At 38.8% G+C, this 27997-nt stretch overlaps 1 long non-coding RNA gene across 1 annotated transcript; it reads right to left on the reverse strand.

Moving 5' to 3' along the window:
- Positions 1-2682: 2682 nt before the first annotated feature.
- Positions 2683-27997, reverse strand: LOC135256887 (uncharacterized). The gene is made up of 3 exons (XR_010330542.1): positions 27829-27997; positions 26713-26958; positions 2683-2875 (listed from the first exon to the last, which is right to left on the reverse strand). It is a non-coding gene; the product is annotated as an uncharacterized LOC135256887 (long non-coding RNA).

Raw genomic sequence — 27997 nt, forward strand, 5'->3', positions numbered from 1 at the left:
GTAGGATGTAGACAGGCTACATTGTGGTAAACCTAGTCTGTTTATGTCACAATGTCTTAACCTAGATTTTCACCCCTGAAGACTAGATCTAGACTAGCCTTTGCTCGCAGGGTCACCTTGCTTTGTATCGATATAAGGAGTGTGATTCTGTATTGGGTGTGCAATGTATCTCCCTTTTATAGCAGAGCAGGTGCGTGCAGTTATCCAAGATGATTAAAGGCTAGATTAATTCAATCGGAATTCATATTCATGAAACAGAGAAACGCCATACTTAATTAACAAGATAATTTGATACAATTCACATCTAAGTATTCTGGATTGCGACATATGTGGAACAGGGCCCTGGTTTCCAGATTTTTACTGACAATGTTATTATGCCGATTAAACTCTGGAGGATATGACACCGAATGTAAAAAAAAGTCAGTACTTATCTCCACAAAAACAGCCTTCAATGCATTTAAATCAGTTGAAGTGTTTTGCAGGCAATTGGAAAAATGGTAGAAGTGCCAGGAAGGTTCTGTTCAGTGTGTTTGCATCCTGGAGCTATGACGCCATGTATTCTGTTCACAGAAATTTAATTTGCAGGCTAATCAGTACATTTTTTCATCATATTGCCACAAAATTTAGCTATGCTTTCTCGGTGAAGTCTCCCATACTTGAGAAAAGTCTTCCTGATGAGATTACAAATGAAAGGCAGTGTCCTTTAAAAAAAACAAAAAAATAAATAAATAAACTGGCATTTACTGCCTTTAATCTTTTTGGTTTTACTTCATTCATTTTATTTAATGTCTTTTAAAAAAAATCCCTGGTAGGACATCCCCTAATTTTTCACTGCAATAACATATTATTGCTATTTATTTATTTATTTATTTATGAGTTAACTTTATTTTACTATTCATACTCAGGCAAAAAGGTTTATACTGTGCGGTCAAATAAATCAAACACACTTAGTCAGTTTATCCTCTTAAGTTGTACAGGCCTTTATTTGGGCCGAAGTGTGTTCATTAGCATTTGTTCCATTTTTTTACATTGAAATTTTTGAACAATCTGGTCACTCGATAAAAGTGTTAAAACTCACAGTTCTATGTCTGTAAACTTTTTAATAGATTTTTTTAATAAAATTTTTTATTACATTTTACGATGCGAATGGATTAGCGACAATGGTTCCTTCCAAAAACAAGATTGGGATTTCCTCACCTTCTAGGCAATTTGGAAATCAACAGATGACATGAATCATAGTGACTCTCTGGAACAAGTCGAGCTCACATACAAGCGTCTCTGACCAGTACTCAGTATAGCAAATGAGACCCACTGTGCACATGCAATGACAGAATAACCTCTGCCCAGTTTATGGACAGCCATGATGAGCTACACTATATTACCAAAAGTATCTGGACATCCCTTAGTCTGGGCTTAATTTTTTGTAGGTAGTTTTCATATGTTAGTAGTTTAATTTTGTTAGTAACTTTAACACATGTAAGCCTACAGTACAGCAGGGAGGAAGATGATGCTTACTCTTCAGCAAACACAGCCACTCAATCCCCCGAGCACGGCGATATGCTCTGTGTAAGAGAATCCCGTGCAAAGGCAGTGCCCCAGATTTTTGCAGAAGAACTGGCAAGGATATCCATAAAAAATGGCAAAACACTGAGTCGCTTGTACTAACTAATGCGGCTACCACATGGACATCCTCTGTTTGGACTGGTGGGGGACCAAATACCACTTTGGAACTAACATCAGTGGAACAGTGAATAGTTTCCAAGATGGGAGATGCCATCACTGGGCTGGAGGTCCCTCATTTGGGTTTCAGTAAGTGGAAACTGCTGTCTGGTCAATATAGCGATATTGTTATTTTGATTTAACATGTGGATTGAGAAGTCATATGCAAATAGACATTATTACATTACTCATGACTTGTGATGAAAAAGTAAAACCTAATAGAAAATGGCATGGGCATGAGACAAAATGGGAAAGTAAAGGCTATGGCTATGTGAAATCTTACTTAGCAGGCAGTTTCCAGATATCAAGTGGTGGCCTTCTAATGAATTTGATTAGACTCGCATTTGCCTCATCGCATTATCAGTACACCAAAAATGTGTAACACAAGGTTGATATTATAGTGTGTAGACTGCATTATTGTTGCACAAAAACCAATATGACATGGCATTCCGCTGATCCTCCAACAGCCTCCCTGTCTATCCACATCCAAATATTCAGGGCCTTTAAGACCCCAGTGAGAGGGTCCAGCACCTCCCAACCACAACAGCTATCTTTTACCGAGCTGCAGCTTCTGGGCACACTGGAAGAAGTAAAAGCACAAACCGAGATAACCCTTGAGGTCAGCAAGGCCATCCTGGAGACACAAAACGTGAGCCTTGTGGTCTGTAAAGAAATCAGAGAGGTGCAGCCTCTCCTGGAGATTAAAATGGAAGGTCTGGAAGTCCAAAAGGAGTCTCAAGATGCTCTGGCATCTCTAGTGGTGAAAATTTACCTGTATGTTCAAAGCCCACACCAGTGGTGGTTCACTAGTCCTTCACACAGCAGCTGGTACACTCCACCGCAACCATTCCCAGTTAACTTATCAATGTCCTGGAACCCCACACCACCATCACCACATTTTACACACCCATATAATTATTACCAGTGCCCCTTACACTCCCCCACCTCATAATACACCCATACCCTATTCCCCACACTTTACCTCATTCCACGTCACCTGTCCCTTCACAGCTCTTGCACTGCTCCTACTAGTTGTCTGCCCCGGGGCTGCAGCCAACCCCCATAGCCTAGCCACCAAGCTTCCCCTGCACCTCTTCACAACCTCAATCGCAGTCTGGGAGGGGGGCCGAGGTGCAACCAATGGCAAGGTAGCAAGCTGTTAAAAGAAAAAAAAAAAAACAATGAACTGGTTCTCACAGCATATCTTTCTTGATTTATTTGTACTGTTTTTCTGTACCTCAGCTGGTGTGATGGGGTTGTGCAGTAGTGTAAACAGCCAAGAATACAGATGGTCAAACTGAGGGAAATGACTGTAGAAACAATGCGGGCAACAGTTTAATTCAGGCACCAAGCTGAAGCTATTTTCATATTCTGAACAATGGGAATATTTAATAACTTCTATGACATTTGTCAGACTTTTTATGAGGGCTTATTTTGTGAATTGATTATGTGTTCAGGGGTCACTTTAAGAGAGGTCCTGCCTCAATGCTGATAACCCCCCTTTCAGGCCACACCCATTCCTGTTTTATGGTTTTTCAGTCCTAAGAATAAGGCAAAGCCTTATAGGCATAAGGTTGGCTTGATTGAATCCAGACAAACTTATGTCTGGTTTGATTTAATTGCATATGCCCTTAAACTGACAAAGTGAGTTTAATTGAATTTTGGGACACATTCCTGTAAAATCCATTTTGATTTGTTTAATTATCTTCAGACATGTTAAATCCTACTCTTTTGATGTTGTTGCTTACTTCTGCTATATAGAAACACTAAGCTTGTGTGATTGCTGTGAGGTTTCTCAGTGTGTTTGAATCAATGTGCATACGTATGTGTGTGAGTACGCATAGGTTCTTGCATGTACTAACACATCTGATTGAGTATGATTGTTGAATTGGTCCTTTGCCTTTCCCCCATGCTTCAGGAAAGAAACAATTATCTTAAACGATGCTAATTTTGTTGGCATGCTATGAACCTGTTTCTGTTTTCAGATCGTTGTCAGTGTGTTTTATTGTCTGAATCTCTGGCAGTGTTCCTGTAGGATCCAAACAAATGCACGTGTCCCTCAGTTACCTCACCGTAGGGATTGAAATCAAAACATTGTCCTGCTGCATGATTCCTCGACAGGCATTTAGACAATACACTGTTTGTTCTAAAGTTCACAGAACAGGCTGAAGCAAGCATTCCATTTTTTTCTGCTCTTGCCCAATGTCCATTCATTTTGGTTTCAGTATGTACAAAATTCAACAATAAAACACAACAGAGACTGAATATGTTACAGGATGCTTCGGAAATCAACTTATAAAAGAAACCACACCATAAGAGTAATCTTTTCTTGTTCCTCCTCTACTGGCAGCAGGACAGTACTTCTTCAGAGATAAAAGCAATGTCTAATCCAGTCACAAAGCAGGCTATCATTTACTTATTCTTTTACTCGGTGCCTTTAATGTGTGCACCTTAGCACATGTCTACTGAAATCTGATAACAGATTCAAGTCCAGTCACAGTTTCCACTTCACATGGTTGTCCTCTGGCGCTTAGACACAAGATTTGGACCCAGGCACACGGGCATTAAAAGAGAAAACACCATGATGCACCAGGGAAATAAATGCTTAATGAGTGATGCGCTTGGAATGCGCAGAGCAAGTTGGGTCAGGAAACCAATGCTGAGGTCGGGCCCAGCAATCACAAACTCACGCATTTCCATAATCAACCAATCACATACACACAACATATTTTCTCAAACCCATCCTATATCCTGTGCACACAACCAATGTGAACACCTTTGTAAACAACAGTCAGATCTCTCCAGTGCTGCTTATTTCCTGCACTTCTTTGCCTGCTATTGCACAGAATTGAGCTTGCTGCGCTCATCCTCCACCACCCCAGCTACCACCTGTTGTATTGGGGGGGGCAGGTTTCTGGTATTCTACCTGTTCTGTAGGGGAGATGCATCATGCTCCCAGTTTGATAGGGTGGTACTGTAGTATCTGAAGCAGATCCATTCAGCGCTAAACAAACATGTGCTCACATATTCATTCAAATATTTCATCTAAATACGTGTGTTGTCCTGACTGAAATATAGTTGTATTACATAGAAATGAACCTAAAGGAACCACTCAGGAAGGCCACTGTGGAGATGCATCAATCAGTAGATGTCACTGGTTGTGTGACTGGGTGTGTACCAAGGATGGAGGTAAAGGCACTTAAGCTATTTTTTTGAAAAGCTACTCAGTTTTAAATTTTCAGTCCTGACTGATGACAGTCAGATACAAATGCCTGTTTCCTGTTGGACTAAAGCCTGATCACAAGAACAAGTTTGTTCTCTGACTTTAGAATAAATGAGTGCTCCAACTCCACCTTTTCCAGGAATCAGTCCACTTTGGAAGTTTTTCTTGGATTCCTTTTGTCTCAGAAGATTATGGTTTATTGTTTTATCCACAAGAAACAAATGCACAGTTAATGCATCATGCAGACCACAAAACTAATGGTTTGACTGATTTTAACAGGCAACACAACCACAGTTATTGTTCTATCCACGATAAACAAATTCATAGTTAATATATCATATATACCACAAAAGTAATGGTTTAACTGATTTGAATCAGTGACACAACCACACGCACAGGCGGAAATGGTGGACTGAATTATGGATGTGCTGTTTCACACCTTCAATATGATTTATTAGCATCAAAATGCATCCCGGTCATCTGCCAATAACATCAGCATGGCCTGAATAAACCTTTGACCGGCTTTATCTTGTATTCTCAGAAATACTCAGTATTCATAGATCAACTCATGACTGTGCAATAGCTAAAAGGATCTTAAGTATGTAATCAGATTCTGTATATAAACATCAAACAAATGAGGCCACAGTGGTCTTCAGGTTTCTGAGACATAATAAATCCCATATTACTATTGTCAACTGATGGGTGCGTGGCAATATGCATGTTTGTGTGTCATCTAGTTTAAACCACGTAGTGTTTCAATGAGAAAATTTAACCAAGTTAAAGTGCTTAATATGGTGAAAAAAATGCAGTCCCTTTTATCTTAAAATTGGAAGTAAGGAAGATAAAATTATTGGTCTTGCCTTTATGAAATATCCAGTCATATCTTCGGGAACCACCCTTCCCTTTCTGGCTGAGGAGTGAGTTTGAGTGTAAATGCCCATCTACTCGACACACAAGTAGGACAATATTTTGTCTTCTTGGTTTTAGAAAATCTACAGATATTAAAACTATTATTGGTTTTGTATATTGGTGAAAGTTTGGTGACTGACTGTATATATAAGTGAAAGTGTAGGGGTTTTCTCATGTCTAGAAGATTGGTAAGATTAAATTTATTTTCTGATTAACTAAGACTGGGAAAGGAATAAGTCCACATACAAAACTACACGCAGAATGTCTTCTGAACAGATGCGACCAAAGGAATATGACAACATCAAAAAATCCTAATCTTTCCCATTATGGAAAGACTTACGGAAGTTTTGCAATTATCTTTGATTAACATCAACTAACACTTAACTAACAAATTAACATTTTATAAATGTAACCATGCTGTTTTTCTATTAATTGCACAATTCTCTTGCAACATATTATACAAAATATGTTTTTATTTCCAAGCAGAATTTCTTCATTGTATGTATTCTGTGAGGGTGCCAACAAGTTAAATGCCACTTAATACCACAACTGGTATGGTATATACTGTACCACAATTGGAATTTTATGATGGGTTATGCTGATCTTCATAAGATATTACATTTCTTTTTGACTTTAAAGAACCTGAAATTGTCACATTAGCAGTAGGATAGTTCACTTTTAAAAAGAGCAAGGATTGAGAGCATTTACAAGGCTGCTAGTGCGTGAATGTGGTTTTATTGCTTCTTCACTTCAGCTCCAGCATCACTAACATCTGCTGAGCAGCCACGTTTCCTCAGATGACCTCTTAGGGGACAGAGTGTGTGACTTACTGCTTAGTGATGAGGAGGCAGCCATGAGGGTCCTACGATGGCAGTTAGCTCCCACGCGCTTTACCCAGTGTGGTCCATCAAGGCACATGTGCACCTGTCCCTTTTGGCCTAAGTGCCCCTTTGGTTTATCCATATATATATATATGGACAGTAACAATAATATGAATTTTTATTGTTACTGTCTTTATTTTCATTCATTCATGTTGGTAAAATGTTTCCTGTACAATAACTGGGTGTTGTAGAACAGTTTTTCTAGGTCAGTGTGCTCTTTTCTCTCTTCGAGCACCTGCCCTCGAAAGGGCTCTGCATGGCTCTGCCCTGTAGGGACATGAATCTCTGGTCTTAATCTATGTTCTGTATTTTCTGCTATGCTGAAACCTACACTCAATAAAAAATAAAATCACATTCAATAAAAATAAAATCAACAATATTTTTGAAAATTTATATTCATACAATACAATACAAGAAGCTCTTATATAGCACTATTCATGCGTACATCCCAGGGCGCTTTACAAAAAAAAAAATATATATATATATATATATATAATATTATATAATATTTTGGATATAGTTGAGAGGCAGATATGACTGCTTGATTAGCACTGACTAATATATTGGCAAATGAGAAATGATTATAATATATCTCTTGACAGAGTCAAGTAGAGTATTGTATAATACATATTTTATCAAATGTATAATTTGCATTGCATTCACATATAAATATACAATTAGAAATGAATGTACATAATCTGTAAATTTGAGTGAATTTATAAATTACATACATGGGATAAGTAATTCAAGTAGCATTACATTACATTACATTCATTTGGCAGACGCTTTTATCCAAAGCGACGTACAAAAGTGCATTTTCATGATCGTAGACAACTGCTGAACACGGGTTCAGTAAGGTACAATTATTTATTTTGTACAGCTATTTCTAGCCGAGAACAATGAACACTATCCTGGTCTAACATCTGCAAAGCCAACTAGGCAGAAGAATAAGCTACAGAGCAAAGTAAGCACATTGAGGATGTAACTCCCAACAACCTATTCCATACCACATGGCTAGCTCAGGTTGTGTCCTGATTTAAAGTTGTAATTTGCTGGTATAAAAGCGTTTTGATCTGTTAGATGAAGATTTTGAGATTCTAAAATTTGCTTGGAGGTTAACACGTGTAACTCTCGTGTAACAAGTTTTGGCTGTTCTTCGTCCAGTTTCCCTCTGCGTGCCCTGAGTCTTGAGCCACCTCCTGAACCTGCTGTGTACTCCTGATATAAGTGATACTGGGTGTGATCAGTGATGGCTTGTGCTTTGTGGCATGCTTACCTCTGATATTATTGGAGAAGCTGGGCACGAATAACTCTGGCTTATATCTGTTGCTGGAAAGCTTCAGACGTAACACAGAGTTCCTGTTGTGTCTTGTCTCATGCTCCTTGTGAAGACAGGGATAGCTCAACACATGATGGAAGATGGCAATGACAAGGATTCAATAATTATCAGGACATGTTGGGGCACTATCGCCCTGTACATTACAGCAGATGATAATATCAAAAACCCAACCCCCTGCTCACATGCTGTTTATGTTCCAGTTGGGAGGAGGTTATACACATAGTGTTGAAATGTTTTACTGTAATATGCTCACTCATTACATCCCACTACACAGGGAACACTCTAGACAGGAAGCAATACATCACCCAGAGTGACACAAAACACTGGTAACCCCCATTTTATAATACACTCTGAAAGCATTTGGAAGCGGTCAATGCATGATCTCCCGGCATGCATAAATAACAACAATAATAACAGCAATAATAACAGGAACACCAATTCACACTATTTCAGTCACAGTGAAATGAATGTCAGTTTAATTGTTGGCTTACCACTTAAATCAATGAATGACTAAACAGCTGGAAAGCAAATGTAATCCACTAATGTTTAATAAATAGTATACATTGTGGTACTGTTCATTTTAACTTCCAAGACCCTTCTTCAAGAGTACAGATGAATGTGTTTTCACGTCCACCTGTGTTTATAACCACCTTATTGCTAAATGTTTCCCCAGTTCCAGAGAGTGCACATGCTCTCCCCCAAAGCAAAGCTTGCTTCTTTTCATGCCAGTGCATCTGCACCTGAGATACACAGCCAGAGGAGAGTGCACATTAAGTGCAGCTGGTGCAGTTGGACTGCAGGCACCCGACTATCCAAAGGATGTCGCTGATACACAATGAGATATGAAAATAGCCACTGACTGAACTCTTCCCTTCCTGGACAACACCATGGCCAATTTTACAACACCCTTCTGGCCATTTCAAGCCGGTCCAAGCATGACAGGCTGCATCTGAATCGGAGGGGTACTGCTACATTGGGCACAACTGACTCAATTTCAGCATTTGTATTTCTAAATTATAGTATTTTCCTATTATAGGTTAAGTGTGAACTGGATTAAGGCATATAACAGGCATGCTGCGAAAAGCACAATTATGTGCAAAAGAAGACAAAACAAACCAAAAAAGTAATTAATGTGAGGGCGGGGAAGGGTGAAGACCAGACGCGACCAAACAGGGGATCTATAAGTTACCAAAGGGCACTCCAGTAACCACTGAGTCTCGTGAGAGACGAAATAAGGGGGTGCTATACTCCTAGGGGACGTATCCCAAATAATGAATAATAAACCCCTAAACGGGTAACTGAGGAAGAAGGAGTATATAAGGAAAATAAAGGAATAGGGAAAGAGAAATGAAAATAAACAACTTCGAACCGAAGCTGAGAAAAAGAAATGTCTTTTCAAAAACAAAACAGAAGAAGTTCTGAGGCCAACTAAAACCAGGGGGGAAAACTGGTTAGTAAAGGGCAGAAAGGTTTGTGCCCCAACGGTGACACAATAACCCCTTAAAACCGCCGGCCTCAGAATCTGGACCTATACCGTCCTAATACCTTTTTCCAAAAAACAAACAAACTGAAGTCAGAATTCTTTTTTAAATCTCTTTTTCTTAAATTCCTTTTACCTTGCTCAGGAATACGACAGGGAACTGGCTAGAGCAAAACACGTTACACTCAAGCACCGTTCCACTGCCTACTGACGCTTTAAATACCCAGCCACAGGTGTGGCTGGTAATCAGCGGAAGGTGTGAGCAACCCCCAGGTGAAACCGATCAGAGGTAACCCTGCAGGAATGCATGGAATGTTCAAGCAGGAACAATCCTCCCACAGGAACCAAAAATAACGATTAGCCGAGTGGCTCATCTGCAAGCTCGAACTAATCGTCCCCACACACCAAAATAACGATTAGCCGAGTGGCTAATCGGAATGCTAACCACTGAGCCGGTGCAGGCACAGAAAGATGATCTACCTGCACAGAAACCGTGACAATTAAAGAACGTGCAACATAACAAAAGTTTTTTCTTGAGTCATAATGAATTAAATGTGCTTCACTCTTCTCCAACTCCCAATATTTGAGTAGTCTCTGTTCTCTTACCCATCGAAAAGGCACTGAATGACCAACGCTTTGATACAAATTTCTAGGTCAAGCTCTATCGAATCTTGTTTTGCACATATAATCACATGAAATTCAGTGACTGCAATCGTTTGATGAAGATGATTTACTTTGATTATTGACTTCAGCATGTGGATCAATAATCCTGGGCATTGTAGTCATAGAAATGATGGGTTTATAACTCTGTGGAGATAACGCATCCAACATGCTTTCAGTTTTCACTGAAACGGCGACTTCGGATAAATTCGGAATAGACGGCAGAATGGCAAAATCACACAAGCGAATGGGACCAGAGGAAGCACTGGAATTACTAATGAATGACATGGACCTGGCATGCGAGCTGCGTGAAAATGACATGAAGTCGAAGACAGAAGAAGCAGTTGCCAAAGCAGCCACAGTTGCAGCATCACCTCCCACACCCATCACTCCTGAGAAGAAAACGCAGAGCCAGGTCGACAAATGCAGTCAGAATAAGGCTAAAGACAACTGCATGAAATGCAATCAATTTGTGTGCGGTCTCCGTTCACACAAACAACCAAAGCTGTGCGTTCCCAGTGGAATAAATGAGTAAGAGGAGAGAGACAGTGCATATTTAAAAGCTCAATCGAAATAGTGGGAGCAAGGAAAGGAAGTAGTGAGCAGAATTTGTCATGACTGAAGAAATTACTTGCAATATTGCACGTTGTATTTCTTTAACTACTTTCTCTATTTTGCATTTTGCTTGTTTTTCACATTTTAGCGCTTTTCTCAATGTGCTTATAATTCCCATACCTATATAACAAAAAAATATCAATTATAAATAAAAATGATGAAACTGATTCAGTGATGTCCTTTATTTCAAGAAAATAGTTTTGCAGCAAAATGTTTCACAATCTTTATAAAATTAGGTCACTGTGCGTGCTGAAATCGATGCTGTAATGCTTGGCTGTTTAAGGTACTAAAAACGTGGCCTTTCTAGTGTTAATTTGCATCACATGTAAAATCCTGGAATCTATGTTTAGAGCCATGCTATTTATTTTTTCTTTAAAATAACAACATCCTACGGGATGGCCAGCATAGGTTTCGCAAGGGAAGGCAATGCCTGACAAACCTTTCTGACATTCTTTAAGGACGCTACCAAGTGTTTTGATTGAAGCAAGGATTATGATATTATATATTTAGATTTCCGAAAGCGATAAGGTACCAGACGAGATACTCGTTATCAAAATGAAGACAGTAGGAGCAATGTAAATTAGCAAAAGGTTCCAAAAAGGCATCGGGAAGTATTTTCTGACACAGAGTAGTCGCTGTGTGGAATAGCTTGCCAGATCGTGTAGTAGAGGTAGAAACTCTGGGGGTTTTGAAGACCAGGCTTTATACAGTGCTAGAAACTATCTAATTTTTAGGTAAAAATGAGCTCAAGGTACCCTTTAATGTTAGGAAAATCGGCATAATTGGGCTGAATGGCCTGTTCGTGTTATTATGCTATATTAATCACAAATTGTATTCTTTTTTTTCATTTTCTGGGGTAGAACATTGTAATTTGTAATGGAAACTGGACATTAATGGACAGAAACGAATTCTTATAAACCCCTTATTCAGTTGTAGCTTTCATTATGTCATAATAATTATTTTTTTTTTATACATTATGTAACTTTTATCCCTGCCAACCAAAGCAGAAATCATGTAAATCATTTTTTTTTGCCAGTGTTCCTTTATATCAGAGTGAGGCAATGACAGGTCATTCATCAATGTATTTCAGTGTGAAACTCATGTTGAAAGCCTTGTATTGCTGCTTTGGCATGGTAGCCACAATGTTGCTCACGCAGGTTTCAGCAAGTTAAACCGAAGACCTTTTAAATGGCACTTGCCATACTAGCACTGCTGGACGACCTTGCTAACAAACCGTTATGCTGTGAGCAGGTTCTTAATCTCTAGGAAGATTTGCTCTTTGAATTGCTATAAAGAAAGTAAACCCTCTTTAAAGTCATTTATTTAAAAAAAGATACGGAACAGATAATTGCTATGATAGAATCAATACGTGTGTGTGTGTGTGTGTGTGTGTGTGTGTGTGTGGGCATGTATTACTATCTTTGTGAGAACCAAATGTCCCCACAAGGATAGAAAGATGAGGAAAATTACGCAAGGTGGAGACCTTTTGCTGGTCCCCACAAGTTCAAGAGGCTGTTTTAGGGGTAGGACTTAGGGTTAGGGTTACAATTATGTTAAGGTTAGGGTAAGATTAGGCACGTAGTGGTTGGGGTTAGGGTTAGAGGTTACGGAATGAATGTGAGTCAATGGGAAGGGTTTTACATATTAGGACATAACTAAATCTCATATAGTCCTGAACAAGTCTTAACAGTAAATTAATCTAACCTCGTAACAAATAACACATAACTGATTTGGACTGCTTTTTTAAATTAAAATTTTTTTTTTTGACAGCCATTCAGTTGTTGATATACTGGCGTGCTAGAGTCATTGTCCTGTTGCATGACCCAGTTTTGGCCAACCTTCAGCCGTCAGACAAATGGTCTCTAGGACATGCTGGCATAGAGAGGAATTAATGATGGACTCAATAATTCCGTCATGTGGCAGCAGAACAGCCCCAAATCATCATGTTGGCATGAGGGTCTTCTAGTGACATGCAGCGCTTGGCTTTCTCATGGGATGCTGTTCTGAACTTCAACCAAATAACTCAACATTGTCCTCATCTGTCCAGAGAACAGTGTTCCAGAAGTCACGTGGTTCATTCAGGTACCTAAGCCATGCTACAATGTTATTTTTGGAGAGCATGGGTTTTCTTTTGGCTGCCCTCCCATAAAAACCAGCCTTTCTTTTGTCTTTTCCGAATAGTTGAGTCATGAACATTCATCGTCTTGACAGCGGCCTGTATAAATCCCTGGTCTGATCTTGGGTTGAAGGTTCTCCATTTGTAAATTATCTTTCTCACTGTGCAGTGCAGAACTTCATGTTGTTTGGAAATGCTTTTATGAGAGTTCCAAGCTCATAAAATGAGAAGCAAAAATAACTTCTCTGAGATCATCACAGATATCGTTGGTCTTTGTCATGCTGTGTTAACATAAACATGAATGCTAACACAGTAATTGAAAGTTTTCTGCTTTTATATACAAGTGGTAGCACAATAATAATCTAATCATGTGCACTTGATTAGCAGTACCTGGTTGAAATTACATCCTTAAATGATATGGAAGCAGTAAAGGCTAAGTTTTATTTTGTGGCACAACACTTCCAACAAGTGTCATTCAACAAAAATGACATTTTTTAAAAGTGTTGCAGTACAGTTTTTCTCGATGTCGCACAACTCTAAAATTTTGTAATGTTGCAGACACTGTCATACTTTCCCACAACTTGGACCATCCCTGCAGGTTTTTGCCAAAGTATAAGTATCAAAAAACATTGTCTAACACCTTCATTTTTGTTGCACAACATGCAACAAAGTATAAATTAGCCTTAAGTGTGCACTTGTTTTTTCACACATGGCTTCTGCAAGTTAGCTTATTTTTGGTTGAATATAATAACAACATTATATTTGTGTACATATTATGAGTTACGTGAGCTTATTTAATCTACTTTTAGGACTATGGGTGGAAAGAATGTTTGTAATTGAACTTCACAACTATACTTAAACTATTTTGGTGGGTTTTTACTTTACTTGAGTATTATTAATTTTGTACGGCTGTACTCTCACTCAAGTATATTTCTGAGAAAGAAACACAGGTTCTCAATTGGGCTATGCCAAGCGACTGAGATGCCCTATTAAAAAGGTTGATTCTGTGGTCAGTTAACCATTTTTGAGGTTCGAAGGAATGCTTTGGTTTATTGTTCTGCTGGAAGACCCAGCCATGACCCAGTTTTTGCCTCTAGGCCAAAGTAGACAACTTTTTGTCAGAAATCTCCTGGTACTTAATGGAGTCCATGTCAAGTAGCCTAAGAAGGTTCCCAGGACCTTTAGATGCAAAACAGCTCCACAAGATTACATATCCTCAGCCATACCTCATAATGGTGATTAGGTTTTTTCTTTATGACCATCCCTCTTTTTTTTCAAACCCACCTCTGGTTTTTGTGGCAAAGGGGCTCTATTTCTGTCTGATCTGACCACAGACCAGGCTCCAATCAAAGTTCCAATGACATTTAGCAGGCTCTTACATTTGTAGTTTGATGGCAGATGAGGCTTTCATCTGACAAGTCTTCTAAACAGCTTGGCCTGGCAATAACATCTAATTGTAGTTTTGGAGATTTTGTGACACCAAGATGCAAACAACTTCTGCAATTTTTCAACTGTGATCCTTGGAGAATTTTTCAAATTAAACTATATACTGACATTTGGGGTGACATAGCTCAAGAGGTAAGAGCAGTTGTCTGGCAGTCGGAGAGTTGCCGGTTCGATCCCCTGCCTTGAGCGTGTCAAAGTGTCCCTGAGCAAGACACTTAACCCCTACCTTGCATGGCAGCCTTTCACCGTTGGTGTGTGAGTGAGTGTGTGTGTGAATGGGTGAATGAGAGGCATCAATTGTACAGCGCTTTGGATAAATGCAGTCCATTTACATTTCTTGTATCCTTTCTTGCTTATCTCTTCTATTGCATTAGGCCAACAATTATGGAGGGTACTGTATATATAAACCTACAAGATGGCATGCATTACAGTACATTACAGGCATTTAGCAGACACTCTTATCCAGAGCAACTTACACAACTTTTACTTTGCATTTACATTGTATCCAATTATACAGCAGGATATATACCGAAGCATTGCAGGTTACGTACCTTGCTCAAGGGTACAACGGCAGTGTCCTACTGGGGAATCAAACCTGCCTGTGACCTTTAGGTTATAAGACCAACTCCTTACTCATTATACTGCACTGCCTCCCATTCAGTAGAGCACATACTTCTACCAACACTATGCAATTGTCAATATATGGCAGTTACACGTCAGATATTTGCCAAAATGTAATCATTTCTTCCATGTGCCATTGCCATGCAGCAAATGAGTACCCTTTAGCACCCCCCTTTGTTTTATTGGGCCAATAATATCACATAGCCAATCAGCACTATACTTGCTCAGTGGTCAGAAATGATCTCTCCCGCACCTCCATTTGTTTGATTGATTAGGCCAATAATATATGGCCTGCCTTATGTATGCTAATAGGGACACGTTTCATGGTATTAAATGATTCTGTTACAAAATTTTATGGCTTTTTGTAAGAATCCTGTCACACATCCCTTTTGGCAATCTGTGTAAAATGTTGATCTTTTCTTCCTTGTCCCATGACTAACATGTCCACAAAGTTTTGTGGTATTATGTTAACCTGTTTGGATGTTGCATGCCTTTTTCTGAAAATCCACACCCACTGCCATGCACCATTTTGGTCCATTGTTGTGTAAAGTCTAACCCCCTGGCCATTCCACATTCCAAGTTTTTTGCTGTCACATGAATCCGTTTGCAAATACAGGTACTTACTGTACAGTGCGCCATTACTGGTTAGGTGCACATAAACACAAAAGTACACACATTAAGTATGAACAAGCTGAGGTGGCTAGCTAACTGACACCTATTTAATTGAAAGCACATAACTTATTCTTCTAATAGGCAGCAGCTTCCTTCCAAATGCTGTGGGAAAAGTCTTGTTGCTAAATCTACTCTTCAGCAGCTCAAGTGCCCCTCTGGTGTGACCTGAGGGCAAAACTGAAGCATGTTTTTTATATACCATAGGAGCACCCTAGTAGCACATGAAATAATGTTTTTCACCCAAAAGGACATCCTAATGGGACATTTCCATCTTAATTTTTGCATTCAGGTCACAAAGAACTCTACCAGAGGGGCACTTTATAGGGCAAAAATGAAGCATGCAAGAGTCCCATTAGAACACCCCTTCAGATGACATTACGGCAAAAAAAAATAAATAAAATAAATCCTACACAAGAACATTTCTTTTTGCTTTGGTGACAAATATTTTGTTATTTGGTTTAGTCCTGGCCTGTGAATTGATAAAAACAAAGAATAAATACATTTATTTGAAGGAAATGGGCACATCTTGTGCAATTGTTGTACTTTCCTTTATTTGTGAGGCACTGCACCATTTTAGAAAGAACATAGAAGACTGATTAAGGTGTGACAAGATGAAACAAATTTATGAATAAAAAAAGGAAATAACTAGCCAAGCTTCACCGTTCTGGAAAAGCTGTTTGTATGCATCATTTAGCTTTGATTTACTTCAAGGCTTACCTTTTTAGTACGCTGAAAATGTAATTGCTCTGAAAGGGTGCTGTAATGTATATTCAGTAATTTGGCATGGCAACTATTAAATGAAACATATGGTTGCTACAGTTTTGGTGAAAATCTGCCTGAACTTGTTTTATGAAACACAGAGCCTAGCAGAAAAAATGGATGATTTCAAAAAATGATCAATCATCTTGAAATTTTGTAAAAAATGTGCCTTAAATATATGTAAATGTCAGTGGATTTGATTTGTACCTCCTGTGAGCTGGTCACAGACATGTAGAGAATATAATCCAGACCAGCAATTCCAACAGCTGTGCTATAGTGAAGGTTCTGCTTTCTCTGCAGGCTCCTGATCTTTTGCTGTTGGATAAAAGCGTTTCTGAAACTAGACCCTTCTGTACTGGGCTTGCTGGGAGATACATTTTTGTGTGGATATTTTATGTTGTAACATCTTCTTTCACAGAAAATGATGTCAGAGAGATATTGAAATGGAACTGGGCTTAATATATTATGTGAACGCCTAAATGACAAAATTAATCTGGTTCTGCACTTTGACGCATTTGCGACCTGACCCCCTTTCACTGACCTGACACACAATCCTCCATCACTGGCCACATTCAGTCACAACAAACTTCCCTAGATGTGATCTAATTCGACTCCCCATAACCTTGCAAGGAACATCACACACTGAAAGTATGAGAGCTGCCTGCACTCACATTTACTGTAGCTGCAATCCAAAATATGGAAGCAATGAAAACACTTGATGTGTCACAATTGATTTCCATTACTCCAGAAAGAAGTTGGAACCTGATTCCTGGCTCCGACTGCTTTGTTCTCCTTCCCCCACCCCCATTCTCCATGCAGAATGAAAGTGGGCCCACAATAACACATTTCACATCCCAGGGCAGATGTTCATTTCCTGTCAGGGTGCATTCCGCTGTTTTCAGAGATCGTCTGCAATTTGGCTAAAATATCACATGGGTGGCCTAATTGCCTTTTTTTTTTTTTTTTTTGTTTGTTTCTTTTATTTTGCACAGTAAATAAACTAGAGCAACTTCTAAATCATCCTCTTCCATCTGCTGAAGTTTCTGGTCCTTCACCAGAGCCATTGTTGTTTTTTGTTTTGGTGAGGAAATGTTATCGCTTCTGTGTTTCTCGTGGTTATCAGAACCGCAGAATGTTAATCTGTGCCTCCCGCTGGCGAGGAGTGTCACTAAACGAACAGTTTGCAATGAGTATACACGTTTTTTTATGCTGCACTGTGTTTGGCTGTAGTCCGATTTCAGCTGAGTTTGCCTTTGTGTCAAGTATACACTTGAAGTATACCTTGAGTTCGCCTTTGTGTCAAAGATACACCCAGCTTCAGAGCACACAAGCCCCCAACCACCCCACACCCCCACCTTGGATGCCTTCGTTCTCCTTTACTGGAAAGCTTGCCTCCAAGGACCACCCCCCCACCCCCCTATTGATACCGCAGTTATTAAGGCAAGGGAGAGAGAAGGGGGTGAGTATCATTCTGCACCAGTGTTTCACGGAAATGACTGCTTCTCTCTCTAACCACGATGGCACTTCCCCTCTACTGGAATCTGCAGTCTCAGGCCAGAAGTTTGATTCGCCGAATATCACTAAACCAGTTTGACATGGTTCTGCAGGACTGATTTACACGCACTAAACCATCTGAGTTTGTCTGGAGCTAAAGCCTCTGCAGTAGCAATGATACACGCTTTCACAAAAATCTCCCTCTGCATAAGGTCAGCCTTTTTGGTGACTAGCTCACTCACCACAAAAACTGGGCAGAGCTGTCTGTTTCAGACAAAGGTCTCGTGAAAGTAACTTGCTGTGCATCCAAAAACATTGAATTCATACAGCTGCAATTGTCCACTTAATTAAAATTCAAAATTTGACTTTTTTCTGCTGTAACTCTCAGGGTTTTCTGTTTTCATCACAGCATTCTTACATATTCCTACATATTGCACACTGGCTTGCCTTGACTAATAATATAATAATTGCTACAATTATCTTTAAAACTTCCACTTCAACTTTTCTTTCTCAGTATCCATTTTACTCTGCCAGATATAACACAAACAGTCAGACTTATTCTGTGCTTGTGCAGTCACAATATAACAATTTGGATATTGTAAAGTCAGTGCAACAAAAAAATCAGCCAACAAATAACATTTCAGTGGAGCATGTTTGGAACAAAACGTAAATGGTAACATTTTTAAGCTTTTTTCTGTGTAAAAATATACAGTATAAGCGGATAAACATGCAACGGTGGCCCAATTGAAACTATAACAGGCTATAACAGGCTGGCACCATCAGAAACCCAACATCAAACTGCTTGAAAAGCACTTTATCTACTCAATAATTTGATGGGCATCCAATGAGCCTTACATCTACAAAATCATCAGTAATTTTCTTCAAATTCAGCTCTGACCATGTGACAGAAAATAGCCTATAGCCTGCCCATTCAGTCTCTCCTGCACAATGTTGCTCTTGAGATTAATTGATTAATTTTCATTTTTAAAACAATTTATTAATTTAAACAGCACTCTGCTGTTAAAACTGTGACAGGTAAATAAACAACGACTGTAGCCTACACACCTCACAAGGTTACCAAATGCCGTTCCACAATGATAATTTTAGCAAGTTACGAGACTGAGGTGTTTGTTGAGTGATCTCAGTTTTAAAACATGTCATGAATGACAGCAGTTGAGCAGGGAAGACTGTTGATATATCCCTACTGTAGTGGTCAGACAGATGTTTTGACACAGGTGAGTCACAGGTTTGGCGATTGCTTTTCTAAAAAGCCATCCCAACTTGGCTACCTTTCTCTCCTGTTCAATTTTGCTCTTTTCAGTTCTGAGATCCACTTTTCGTGTTAATAAGGTAATTTTATACTCTTAGCTGTAGCTAGGACTCCTCTTAGCTCTCATGCTCAACTAGCTAACTGACCTTAAAATGTCACTGCCAAAACTAGCAAACAGTTTAATTATTCTGTATCATATGATGAAAAATAGACACTTGACATTGAACAACAACATACACAAACTTATTTCCCAGCAATCTTTGCAAATCTGAAAATAATACTAGTACCAATGAAATGGCTACATATTATTAAATCGAATATCTTATATTGTGGCAGGGCTCGGTTTGCGGGAGAGGTTCAGGGCAATCAGAGGACCACGCCTACTGGTTATGTAGGCACACGCACCTGGAATGCATCAATAATTAATCCAGGTAATTAAAGTGTGCTTTCTTCCCAGTAGGTGTCTGTGATCAGGAAAACACAACCTGAGAGAGAGGCGACGGTTCCAGTACGAAAAGGACTGAAAAGTTGTTTTGTAGATTTTGTTATTTTTGTTTTTGTTGTTTTACTTTGTTGCGTTGCTTTATTATTTCTACCCGGATCTCGTTAGGGTGAAAGGCAAAGCTATTTTATTTATTTTTGTAGTGACCATGTTCTCGCTCTCTCTCAATTACCAAATAAACACCAGAACATTCTGGGATTCTCGTATCTCCCTGTGTACAACTCTTCTGTTCAGAAAAGGGGGTGTGTCGCGGCGTGTGACAAATATGTTTTCTGTAGAATGGGCATGTAGGCTATGTTTGACATAATCACAGACAATTGTAGGCTACAAAGAAAGCATAATAATCTTGATCGAGTTTGCTCATTGAACGATATATAAAACAGATGGCACGACTAAAATAAGCATGTTTATTGTCTTTAAGAATGGTCTCAAATGTAAGGGCCTGCACTTGACAGTCTTTGCATTATGTAGGGCTAGCTCTCTGTGAGAGGATCGTAGGCCCTTCCAGACCACAAGCCCCAGTGCAGCTGCACTGCCTGCACCAGCTATATCTCCACCACTGCTACCTACTCTCTCTCTGTTTCCTCAAATCCTGATCGGTGAGAAGCACTCCGCTCCACTGTGGTTGCCAACAGTCAATTAATAATTGCTACACATTACTAGTTCTCTGCTCACTGAGCTGTATGATTCTCTCTATGTGTAAAATAAAGCATTGTCACACACACACACACACACACACACACACACACACATCATGTCTGCATAGCAAGATAATCTTTTTAATTTTTTTATTTTATTTTCTAAAGCATTTTGAGCTATATTTCTCTTGAGTAATTGCAGTTTTGCACACTACATTTCTTTTAGGGTAGCTTTGCTGTAGTTCAATTACTTTGAGTGTGAAGTAATTGGTACGCTTACTACTACTACACTTTCAGAATAGTTTCCCCAACAGTGGTATTGAGCTGGTTTGGAGGCATTACAAATGGCTGTAACTTAATGGTAGCTAATTGGCTGAGTTAACAGAACAGTTGCATACAGACTTACAGCTAGCACACTGGTTAACCTACCATTAACAGCTGGTTTGCAGCTAGTTATCTAACATTATCTAGAAATAGTTAAAGCTGCCCCTATTTATCAACAATTTTCATCTATGATGAAGCAAGTAACAATTGTGAGGCAGGGCTTGGGGTAGCCACTACTCACTGGTGAACAGACAAACACAACCAAAAAGCATGGCTTACCATCTTTTATTGGTCCAAAAACACTAAAACAATAGAAATCTAAAAAAAAAAAAAAATAATGGCCAATCTGGCAATCAAATGCTTCAAAGAAAAAGAAAACCATGCAAAAACTGGCACCCCCACCACCACCATATTATTTGATAAATACTTGAGCCTACCACCTCAAAAGACTTGTGTGCATGTTGTTACATAATTTGTTATTACTTTAATATTTAATTGAAATTTATAATCATGATCTAATTATTAATTTCATGAGCCTGATTAATTATGAGTCTGATTATATATATACACCATTTGAAGAAACATGCAATATATCTCCAACATTCCTTGGTGCCTACTTGGGAAGATTGTTAAAACGGACATGTTTTAATTATTTATCCCCACTATTCTACAATTCGTACAGGTGTTTTCCCTAACAACAGTATATGAATGCATATATTTTTCAGTATATAGTCCCCTGTTCGAACCCACTAGTACCTTTGCGTTGTGCGAAATGCTCCACCAACTAGTCTAGTATTCTGATGAATATGAAGTATTGATATAGTAACTATGTGGCCTGGAGTTATGAGTTGAAAATTAGATTCATAAGAGATTATAGCAAATATACACTCTACACTCTATAATATACAGCCTAATGCAAGATCTATCCGTTAATCACACTAGTTTAAAAACTGTATGCTATGTATAAGGTATGTATTACCAAATAGGACACATAGGCATATTGGGACATGAAGCCCGCTTTATGAAAGTGAAAAATCTGTATTGCCCCTGGCTTTAATATACACAATTGATCACATTTGTACAGAACATTACTCTAAGAACATAAATTAGATTCTTTGAGAGAAGGTTTGAATTTTTAGCAGTCTGCCCAGTAGTGAGTACGTTGTTTGAAGTACAGTACACATACAGGGCCATAGCAGTTCTCAAAGATCTGTGCTGATACATCTTGATGAAGATTTGATGGAGGAAGTTGATGTTAGTGTTAGGGTTGATCAATTTTATAATTTTATTACCCGTCTTTTGAGGCTTTCGTCAAACGCAAACACTTTACTTAAAACATAGTTATTGCATTTTATAGAATATAGACTCACATGGTAACAGCCGGCTTCCTGTACACCAAATCCTCTCTCTCTGACTTTTATCTACTGTATCTTTATTGTGAATTTGCCGTAGACTGTCCTTTCTATTGGTTATCTGAACTGTGTACAAGGTTTTTGCTGAAATGTGTTTTTAATTCAGGAGTTTGCTACCGTAACCTGTGCAAATACAATTACACATTTGCCAGCTTTGTCTAAATAGTTTTAGTGAATTAGTCATACATTTTTCACAGCCGCCGACAGCAACCCCCATCAAAAAACAGGACATTGTCTTCTCTTCAGAGTTAAAAAAACAAAGTCACCGAATCTCAGTCTGAATCAGATACCTGCATTCAAAGAGAACTTGACATTCTCTACATAATTGCAGACACAATGAAAATGAAGCTGCATTTTAAATGTCGTTGCCAGGTCAACTGAGAAGGCCATATTGGGTTGAAGAGCGGCGTTTGGCTTTTAGCTCGTGTAAGCCGATACTGAGTAAAATTATCATGCTTGACTGCCCCTGTAAAAAATGTCAATCTTTGTTTATTAAAAGTTGTCTGGGGTCAATTGAGCTCATGGCTAGAATAATCCTTTAATGAATTTTAATGCACGGCATACCTACTGTGGTTTTGTCAGATGCACTATACCAAATGAGTCAAATCTTGCTTTGCTGGGATTATGCATGTGTGTACCTGCATGTACTTTTGTTTGTGCATAGAGTGTAGGATCTAATTTTACCATACGGTGAAGATGATATATTACCACTTTATGCTAATCATATGCTATTGCCGTCATAGGCTGTATTCACGGACAATGGCCTTTACAGACTTAACTGTCGTCATGGACGAGTCGCTATGGATTTAGCCACAACCATTGACGAGTGTTGCGGCTGAATGTGGATGTGGTTGCATGAGTCACCACATAAATAACAAAAATGGGATTAAATTATACAGGAACTAATTGACAGTGACGACAGTGCTGATCGTGAATGGAACAGATTGACCATGATGATGGAAATTGCAGTGGCAGTAATCAGACTGATCCAAGTATGAGTCCTCTGACCGCGTGTAAACCAGACAACACAGGGATGCACCGAACCATTGACTGACATTGTGGCTCTGTGCTGTGGAAGAGACAGTTTGAAAGGGAGTGCCGGTGATTGACAATGTGTAAGTGTACGTGAGTATACGCACGTCTGTGTCCTCTGCATCGGGCTGCTGACAGCCTTGCACATCTGGCTATAATGAATAACAGAGCAGAGAGCTCTCCCAGCCCAGGATCTCTGATAAAGGACGACGTGTGTGAACAGCTGGAGTCGTTCATTCCTCACTTCATCTCTGTGGTTCAGGACTTTATATTGCTGTCAATTTTGGAAAATGCCTTTCAGGCATATTGTAACTGCAGCATCTATTGTTGCAGAGAGAATGGTTAGATTTTCATATTTTTTTATTGCATTTTATTATTTTATTTCATTGTATTATCAATTGTTAAACATGTACCAATATTTATTTATTTATGTATTGTTGTCTGTGTAATGGGAATCCCAAAACAATTACAAGATATGCATTTTTGCAAGCAAATAAACATAATGCAAAGTGTTTATTTGAGTTTGTTTTATCAATAGTGTCTTTGTTAAATAGCTGTCAGGTGGCCATTCTCAGCCCCCATTAACTCAATGTTATTTTGCTAACAAAGCTAATGGCTAACATACAGTGAGCTATGCTTACTCAAGTTAGGACGACTTGAGTCCGACATGTCCCCCAGTTTATTACATAATTTGTGGTGAGTAGCTCAGCGGAACTGGGTCTAAAAAATGCGAACTATTCCTTTAATATCTAGCGAAGGATGTTATGTCACGTTATCAGAACATGAATGTCTACTCATTCTGTATTTCAAAAAATGAATACTCCGTTCTCAGACAACTCATACCCCTTTTGCATTGGCACATCCAAGCAGAATTGAACCTGTTCTGGACCCACGATGAAGCTTTTTCAATTTTTTAAATGTGATCCGATCCAGAACTTGACCCACAAATGGTCTGATTGCATTCCTGCTGATGGTACAATTATAATCGAGCTGGAAGCTAGCAGTTACATCAACAATGATCACTTCAGACTTTTTCCACAAGGGCATGCCAGTAAACCATGGAACAGAAGAATGCAGGCAACCCTTTCAACAAATAAACACATAAAACGAAACTGTTTATCTCATGGTACCGTGACAAAGAGAATACATGGAAAAACAGGCCCCTACTGAATTATTAAACTCTGGCTTTTTTAACCATGGCAATACGTAACTGAACTGATCACTTATTCCATGAGACTAAGCTATATTTATGCACTTTAAACTGCACAAGGCCAGTATTGCTAAACACAAAGCAAGCCACAATTTTATAGCAGTACCAGTACCATGCTTTCTGTATCATTCGGCACCCACATAGCCTACATCCATCAACACTGCATGTCTGTGTCACCAAATGTATGCTTCTATTTGAGGAAAAAACAAAACATAAGCATCAGAAATAAAATCAGCCCCTCATTGCCATCATGTTTGAATCCATCTGAAAAGCCAGTGATACCCAAAATGCACTGCAGTGTCGACAGTGTTATTTGGTATACCCTGGGTTGCTTGAGGCCAACATCATATAATGAAAAGGCAAATCAAGCCATTATCTGACAGCTCAGATCTATTCAGGTTGATTACAGCTTGGCTCAAATGTGCAAAAGTGAAAGGGATACATACTATCACTTTCTATAATGTGCTGTGACAAATTATTACTTTTGATAGGTATTACACATTTAACAGTAGTAATTGCATTAAATGCTGTTTCCCATGTAATACCCCAGCATGTGTGAAATGATCCCCACATTTCTTTTATTTTTATTTTTATAAATACATAAATGAAAATTAGGACCACAGCAGGCCACATTGTAGTTAAATGTACAGCACCCAACAAAAATATTTACACCATATTGAAAATGAGCAAAACAATCAAATAAATTAACAATAAAAAATAGGCAAATAGCTATATTGTATGCTCAAAAAAGGGGAAATGATAGTCTTTCATATTAACATTGTTGCTCATAAAAAAAAATGTAAAAAAGATTGTTCGACACAATTTTCCACAAAAAAAGATTGGTTGAAGAAGGTTGACGCACATTAAAAAAAAAAAAAAAACTTCTACATCTTACCCTAGCAAGGATAGTAATGTAATATAGTGGATACCATTGGCATGCTTGGCTGAAAAGCTCCATTTTTGGTCTCATCTTTCCATAACACCCAGTTCCAGTTGAAGTTCCGATGCTGACCAATGCTTCCATAAGCACAAACCAAAGTTTCTGAATGATCTTGAAAGATTGTGTGTGGATCAATGGTCAGAGATCTCCAAATATCATAAAACATTACAGACGATGACATAGTTGTGTTTAAATTATGGAAGTGCATGAACATGTGTTTTCAATAACTTTAACTGATCAAAGAGATTGGTTATGTACTGCCAGGTATGGGATCCTTGCTCTAGTGCAGGGGTACACAACAAGGGCCGATCCGTTTCAGGATTTTGTGCCAACTTCTCTTCTTAATTATTCAATTAGTTCAATCATATCTTGATCTGAAAATTGCATAAGCACCAGCTACAGTTGCACACTGCAAGCATATTCTAAAGAGTTTACTGTGCTCAAGTTCAGGAGTTAACCAGCCTAGTTCAGGAGCTGTTAAAAAACTAAGGTAATTGGTTGGAACAAAAACCAGCATGCACACCGGCCCCCCAGGACCGGAGTTGTGTACCCCTGCTCTAGCGGAAGGTCTGTCCTTCCAATGGAAAACCTGTTGCCCTGGCAACCTCATATTGGAGATGCTGACATATAGTATGCCACTGGAAAATATTGGAGAGGAGTATTACCTTGCTGCAAAAAACTGATTTTCTAAGTATAGCAGGAAAGACATATACTTCGTATTTATTATTTTATTAAATCATGAATATGTTGTCATAAATGATATTTATTTTGTACAGCACTATGCTTATATTTTGCAGAGATAGTGATGCTGGGTTCCTGAGGCACAATGGGATGCTTTGTGGTATGCATGTATGTTTTTGCTAACCATTTGTACATGTAGAAGGGATTACTCTGTCAGCTCTGTAATAATAACTAACGGTTGTCTTCGTCAACCAGATTCAACTTGTATACCAATTAATTCAAGAATTATTAAGACATGTATAATTGTATAATTGAAAATATAGGATTTTTACAGTTTAATCCCGAATTAAGATATCCCAATAAACATTGTAGATCTTTTTATGGCTTCAGTTCCAGTGTTGGGATGCGTACATGTGGTTTTCTCAAATCAGAGCAAAGCCGTAAGGAGCACACTCAGTCATACTGCTAGGATTTTCTGATGTTGATAAAGTCTGAATTCCCTGATGAATTACATGCAGTGTCAATTTTACACAGCCACTGGTGGCTGGACAAAAAAATCTGTTGACAGTTTGGCTTCAGATAATAAATAACTGCTAGGACTTCAAAGCATAGCATAGCACAATTCTTCTGGGAGCTCTGGCATGCTGGTACATTATGTGTTGCAGCCAACAGTGAGCATGCAGCTAAAATCCTGACCCTTGTGGTTTGCCTGCCCCTTTTTGTCGTTCATACTATCCTTTTCTCTTTTTGGACCAATTGAATTACGTACCTTCTGCTCCAAGGTTCTCAGGGGAGAGAGGCTTCAGCTGTTGTCCATCTCTGCTGATTGGTCAGATAAGCTTCTGCTATAGTCTGTTTCTGCTAATTGGTCCGTTGGTCTGCTGAGAGGTTCTGATGAGTCCTACTCTGTTGAGTTGTCTTGGAGACTTGTGCTCCGGTCCACCTCTGCTGATTGGTCAGAGAGAGCTTGTCCAACTTTGATTCATCTGAGAGTTTGGATTGCTGAGGCATAATCCTGTGTACGGATGACAAAAATATGTAAGTAGCAAAGTACCAAAGTTACAGACATATAGGCCTAACTGAAGCACAAATCAAATTCAAATGTCTGTATGTGTGTGCACAAACTTCCATGACCACTGAGCATGCTTACCATTCTACAGTGGGCCATTCATTCATAATCATAGATTGGCTGCTCAACACATGCACATGCCAAAGCACATGATATACCTACATATTTTATACAGCTAGAAAATGGGCTAGGGCGGCTGAATCACATACAGAACAGCATAAAGCCTTGAATAATGATTTTATTGTTTACTCTGCGTACTTACACCTTAGTTAGTTATAGCACTGTTTTAGCTTATCAAGGTATCACATTATGTTTATCCACTTATGCCAATGCATTTATTTTATAGGATACATATTAACTATATATTGTTATTTTAATCGTTGATTTGTGAAACCTTTTGTTAATAATTACATAACTATTAAGATTGAAGATTGAGCTTCAAGTATACTGATTGATTGTTGTTTTACTTTTGCTTTTTCTCCCTGTTCCCTCCAATTTGGAATACAAAAATGCATATATCAGCACTGCTGGAACCTGTGCTGTTGATCTTGGAGAGCGCAGACAAGCATGTGCTCTCCCCAGAAGTACACAATACCAGTTGCCACTTCTTATCACACTCCAGCCCGTAAGTCAGGCTTACACAGGGATGAGCTGGAGGAAGACACTTCAAGAACAAGAATGGTGCCTTAACTGGAAGCGCCACCCAACAACCCCATTTTCTTGCTGCTTGTTAAAATTAAATGCTGGCAAATTACCTGTTAAATATGTACACATGCCCCAATCTTTTATTTGCTATAACAAAAGAATGAAACATACCAGTTTTCCATTATGGCTTTTTATCCACTAGTTTTGTGCATGCATGGCCTGAAGTTTGTATAGAGGCAGACACTTTTCCATATGTGAAGTGTGATAATTTAAATCACAAAGCTGCCATGAAATAGAGATTATTTTAGTTAAATACGTAAATGTGTGCACGATGGCTAAA

The sequence above is a fragment of the Anguilla rostrata genome, chromosome 6 (genome assembly GCF_018555375.3).
Source record: "Anguilla rostrata isolate EN2019 chromosome 6, ASM1855537v3, whole genome shotgun sequence".
In the NCBI taxonomy this organism is placed as follows: Eukaryota; Metazoa; Chordata; class Actinopteri; order Anguilliformes; family Anguillidae; genus Anguilla; species Anguilla rostrata.